This window comes from Pygoscelis adeliae, unplaced genomic scaffold, assembly GCF_000699105.1.
Source record: "Pygoscelis adeliae isolate BGI_AS28 unplaced genomic scaffold, ASM69910v1 Scaffold245, whole genome shotgun sequence".
NCBI classification, from domain to species: domain Eukaryota; kingdom Metazoa; phylum Chordata; class Aves; order Sphenisciformes; family Spheniscidae; genus Pygoscelis; species Pygoscelis adeliae.
This window is the reverse complement of record NW_008824766.1, coordinates 1,067,341-1,072,990: the sequence shown is the minus strand read 5'-3', so window position 1 is coordinate 1,072,990 and position 5,650 is coordinate 1,067,341. Positions and strand designations below refer to the sequence as shown.

Sequence of the window (5,650 nt, the reverse complement as noted above, 5' to 3'; positions counted from 1 at the left end):
TGGTGTGGCTCCTCATGGGCTGTTCTCCCGGCAGAGCTGGGGTCACACCAACCTCACAATGGCAAGTGCTCTCTGGGAATGTTCCATGGGCTCCATACACCCTGTCAGGAGGGGCCTAAAGTTGCTGCCCTAACATCTCCATCCCCTTGGCATGGCCTAGTGGCAGGGACACCCAGTTATACTCTCTTGCTCCTGGTTTAGGGTCCTTGGAAGAAAACCTCACCATCCCTGGAAGGATAGAGGCCAACAGCAAGACTGGGCTCAAGCAACATGTTTGAACCGGAGCTCTCAGCAGAGGAGTGTGGGGAAAAGGCAGCGGCTGTTCTCCCTGAAACCTGTGTAGAGCATTTGGAAAGCAACGATTGGAAAAAGAGGATTTCCAGCATGGATACCCTTCAGAAGACTGTCAGGGAGATGAAGAAAAGTGAGATACCATGCCAAGCCCTGGTGAGTCTGCTGTCACAGGGACACAAAGAAACAAAGCTCCAGGTGATGCAGAAGAAACTTCACACCAGCACCTTGCTAGCCCAGAAAGGGAACTTCTCCAGAATATCTCCTCAAATTGTCCTGGAAAGTGTGGTGGAAATGGTGGGAGATGTGTTATGCAGCAACAATGCTCAAGGAGCCCTGACAGCTATAGCAGAGGCACGTTCATTGCCTTGGACGGCAAAGACAGCTATGTTGTTGGCCTTCTCACAGAATAATTCCAGGATCCATTCCAAGATCTTGGACTGGCTGTCAAATGCAATTCTGGAGTTTGGCTTTGCTGGGATGGATGCCAAGGCACTGGTCAATACCCTGAAGATGGCTCTTGCTGCTGTTCACTCAGGTGTGCAGAGATCAGCGATCACCTTGCTGGGGGTTTTTTACCTGTACATGGGAGACTCACTGAGAGCACTGATGGAGAGTGAAGAGCTACCCCTTCTTCCCCAGATAGATGCTGAGCTGGAGAAGCTGCATGGACAGGTCCCACCAATTTCCAGTCGTGCCAGCCCCAAGCCATGCCTGGGTGATAAGGCCCAGGAGGACCCAGGGGATCAAAGAAGGACTGAAGCCATAGACATTGATGACAGGATCACAGCAGAGCTGGTGTTAAAGCTGCAGTAGAAGAACTGAACCATCCACAGGGAGGGCCTGGAAGAGGTTGCAGGGATCCTTCAGCATGCCAGATTCATCCAACCAAACATAAGAGAGCTCCTAGGAGCCCTGAGGGCTTGTCTCTGTAACCCGAACCCCACCCTGGTACAGACGGCCCTGAGTGTCCTCCAGCAACTGTCCACAGCCATGGGTTCCAATGTCAAATAGCACATGAAGGACTTGGGCTTTCCCCTTATTGCTGTTTAGGGAAAGCAAGAGCAGCATGAGAGCTGCCTCCCTGGCTGCCGTGAATGCCTGGGCTGCACAGATCAACATATTGGAGTGGCTGGATGGGCAGGACATTTCAGAAGATCTAGGTGAAGAAATGCCTTTCCAGAAGCGAGAGCTGGTGCAGTGTCTGGCCGAACAGCTGCCAACCCTCAAGTCAGCTCCCTCAGACCTGCTTCGGTGTGTGCCTCACCTCTACTCTTCCCTGCAGGACAGCAAAAGGGACATGCAGACAGCCTTGCAGGCAGCCCTGCCTTTCTTCATAATGCACCTTGGCTTTGAGAAGATGACCGAAGCCACCAGTGAGCTGAAGGCAGCTGCAAAGGACCACATACTTGTGATACTAGAGAATGCCAATGACAGTCCATCAGCCCAGTCTACTGCTTCTGCTAAGTCACTTTCCAGACACCCTAGAGTCACCACCATGACCACTTTCCCCTCTGTTCTAACCACACCACCTGCAGCAACAGCCTTGTCTTCAGAAGCATCAGCTAAAAAGCCAGCACCGAAACCAGTGGAGAGGAGAAGCAGGGTCCCAAGGACCCTGTCAGGAGAAGCAGTCCTGAAAGACAGAGGTGCAGCCAAGGGAAAAGCACAAATGAATTCCACTCTGAAGGATGGGGTCAGCAAACTGGGACCTATCTTCATCATTGTCCCCTAGGGGAAAGAGCAGAGAATGAGGGATGAGAAAGGCAGCAAAGTGCTGCGGTGGAACTTTACTGCTCCCAGCGATAGGTACATCGTCAAGCAGCTGAAAGCTCAGATGAGCAGCTGTGTGTCCAGCACCTTCCAGGTGGAAATGTTCCACTCCAGCTTCCCGCACCACATCAAAGCCTTGGCCATCATGGCCAGGCACTTAGAGATAGAGAAGGAAGGAGTTATCAGCTGCCTGGACCTGATCCTGAAATGGCTCACCCTGCGTTTCTTTGACTCCAACACATGGGTGCTTATCAAGAGCCTAGATTACTTCAATCTGCTGCTAACCTTGCTGATCCAAGAAAAGTACCAGCTGATGGACAATGAGGCCTTTTCCTTCCTTCCATACCTGTTCCTGAAGATGGGGGAGCCAAAGCAAACTGTTCTTAAATCGGTGCATGCTGTCCTGAAGAGAATGTGCCTCGTGTATCCAGCTAAGAAAGTGTTTGGCTTCCTCATGGAAGGCATCAAGTTCAATAACACTAAGCAGCAGGAAGGCTGCCTGGTGGAGATGGGTTATCTCCTTGAAAAGTACAGCCTGGATGTATGTGAGCCAAGCCCTAGCAAAGCCTTGAAGAGGATAGCTGCTTTCCCTGGAGACCAAGACAGTGCTGTTCATAGTGCTGCTCTAAACATTATGGTCACAGCTTGCAAAACTCATGGGGAAGCCCTGTTCAAAATGGTTTGGGGTCTTCCTGAAGAACACATGAGGATGCTGGGACAAATTGCAAAACAGGAACCTGGCAGGTCAAGAGTTTCTTCAGCAAAGCATTTCAGTGAGAAACCTCAGCATGATTCAAACACAAGATCTGAATTCACCTGTCAGCATGCAGGAGATGCACCCTCAAAGCTAGAGCCCACCTGCTCTCAAGGAGGAAATTTCAATATGGTAGATGTGGCTCCCCAGACACTACCTCCATGTGGAGATGAGCAAGCAAGCGGGCTGGTCTCCAGAAAATACGATTTCTTTAGACTGAAGGATATCATTCAGTTAGAAACGATCCCTGAATTCCAAACCCAGCCTGTCTCCTCAGACACTGATGACACATGTCATAACATCACCTCCACCATTAATTCCCTTATTTGTTGCATTAGCAGTGACACCAGCATCCAGGCAATGTAAGAAATTGAGGAGATCCTGAGACAGAATAAAGTAGAAGCCATATCTGGGCACATTAATGAGTTCCTTGTAGCCAGCTTTCAATCACTCAAGTTTATCAACCAGCAAAAGGAAGCAGATAAGAAATGGGGGAAGGAACAAATCATTCTGCGATGTAACTGTGTCATCCAGGCCTGTAACTGTGTCTTCCAGGAGAAGAAACTGGCTCAGGAGGCCTCAGTGGAAGTGCTTAAGGATGTAATGAACAATCTCTTTACCTTAATGCTAGACTTCCTGGACGGAGACCTAGAGGAAGATCAGAAATTCACACAGTCCATTAATGTCCTCATGAAAAGGCTGTTGGAAAAATCTGACCAGACAAGGATTTTTTGTGCCTTGCTGAAGCTGCTCCAAGGCAGCCTGACTGCTGAGGGCAGCCCAGATAAGTTTTCCGACCTGCTGGCCAAGTGCCTGTGGAGGACCACATGGCTTCTCCCAGGCACCATCAGCACCATCAACCTGGATGAAATCCTGCTGGATGCCCACAGGCTTATGAAGGCCCTCTCAAAGGAAAAACAGGCAGTGCACAAACGAACTCCTGCTGTGGACCCTGAAAACTCTGCTGCACAACTTGTACAAGCTGAAAGGAGTGAGGATCCTGGACCACCTCACCCTGACTGAGGACACTGCTGGCTCTGAGGTGGAAGCTTAGCCCCGAAAGACAGCCAGTCCTACTGCCAAGCAGGGGGCAAACGGAACAGCTGTCGGAGCAGGGGAGGAGGTCCCCTGGGCAGCTCACAGGGTTGCAAAGGACAAAGCAGGTGATATTTTAGAGAGCATGTTCTAGAAAATTTGCTCCAAGGAGAATTTCAGGGAGGGTCTAGAGAAGCTATATGAATGTAGGAAAAAATGGCCCAAGGGAAAGCTGGAGTCTTTCCTAGAAAACCTCTCCCTCTTCTTGCAGAGCTATGTGAAGCAAAGCCTCACCATCATCCGGACAGAACAGGACACCAGAGAGCATCTTCCTTGTCCTCCCTTGGGGATGTACCCTGAGGTAGAAGCATCTCCCCTTAGATCAACGGGGATCCCAGGAGGGACCATAAAAGGGAAGGAGGTGATGCCATCCTGCCACCTGGAAAACCTGCCATTCACCTGCAGCAGCAACACAGTCTTGAGAGCAAGACAGCCCACAGCAGGCTCCCTGCCAGTCAGCTCCCCCTGAAGGATGCCAATGTCATGCTTCTCCCTCCTTTCCAGGGCTGCACAACAGTGATGTCCCTGGGGGCATGAAGAACCACCAGCAGAAATAGCACTGGGACCTCAGAACCAGCCAGCCCTCCTACACACACACACATCAACAGGCAGATGGTGTGAACCACGAACCAATAAAGGAAAAACTCCAGCATGAATACCGGGTGAGTTATCTGTGTGCTGGCATCCCGGGGCTGCAGCCCCCAGGAGCTGGTCCCAGTTTCTGGCTGATGTCTCTGTTGCTGTTGTTCAGAAGAGCAAAGAGTGGGGCAGGTAGCGCTGGGGCACAGGTACTCAGCTGGGGAGCATTAAAAGCATGTGCGTACCTAGGGAGGTGTCACTCCAGCTCAGGCTGGGCTCCTTGGGTGAGCATGCGGAGGCTGATCCCCAAGGGGTGCAGGTTAATAGAAAGAAGAGTGAATTGCTGCTCTTTCCAAAGCCAAAGAGGAGATAAGTCTTAAGACCAGGTGATGTGCAACCCAGGCAAAGGGAGGAGGGTCTCCCAGGTTCCCTGTGTGCTGCAGGGAACAGCTATAGGGTTTGCTTGTTTCCAGAGCTCAAAGTCTTCATGTTTCCATGCACAACTTTTTAGCCTTTAAAAAAATAAGGTGGGTGAGACCAATGTCTTGGGGCAAAACTAAACCCAGAGCACACAAATCTGGCCAGAGCACAGGGCAGAGAACCAGTTGGGGTGCTGACCCTGCCCGGACAACCTCCACAGGGATCCTTCTGACATGGGATTTTCTAGCAGTCAAAACGTTCATGGTTAGTAAAGTATCAGACCAACAGTGCCTTGGTTCCCAGCTCGGAGCTGCCTGAAGAGATTGGGGCTTTAAAAAAACAGCATCTCTGCCTTTCTGCACAATGACCACCAGTTGCACAATGAGCCTACCAAAGGTAAAGGTTGCAACAGGAAATTCATTAGGGAAAGCGATTTGTGCAAGTTTCTATTTTCTCTTAGGTAAAATCAATAAGACATAGACTTTCAAACCCACTTCCACTTGTCAAACTGGGAGTTCAAAAGAGCGGAGTTCCTACGGACAACTGCAGAACGCCAGTGCCTCATCCCAGCCCATCATTTCCCAAGGAGGACGCTGCTATTCTCATGTAAAACCACCTTGACTTGTCTTTAACACCTCTCTTGCCTGTAAGTTCCTGAAGGTAGGCGTCCTCAGCTTTGTGTCAGGTATAACAGTAAGCATTTCAAGGATGCTCACTAAATTACAAGGCTTATTTACT

General features: G+C 50.4%; 1 pseudogene; it reads left to right on the top strand.

Annotated features, from left to right (window-relative positions):
- The first annotated feature begins 270 nt into the window (after window positions 1-270).
- LOC103916598 lies at window positions 271-3,872 on the top strand (annotated as a pseudogene).
- Window positions 3,873-5,650: the final 1,778 nt, after the last annotated feature.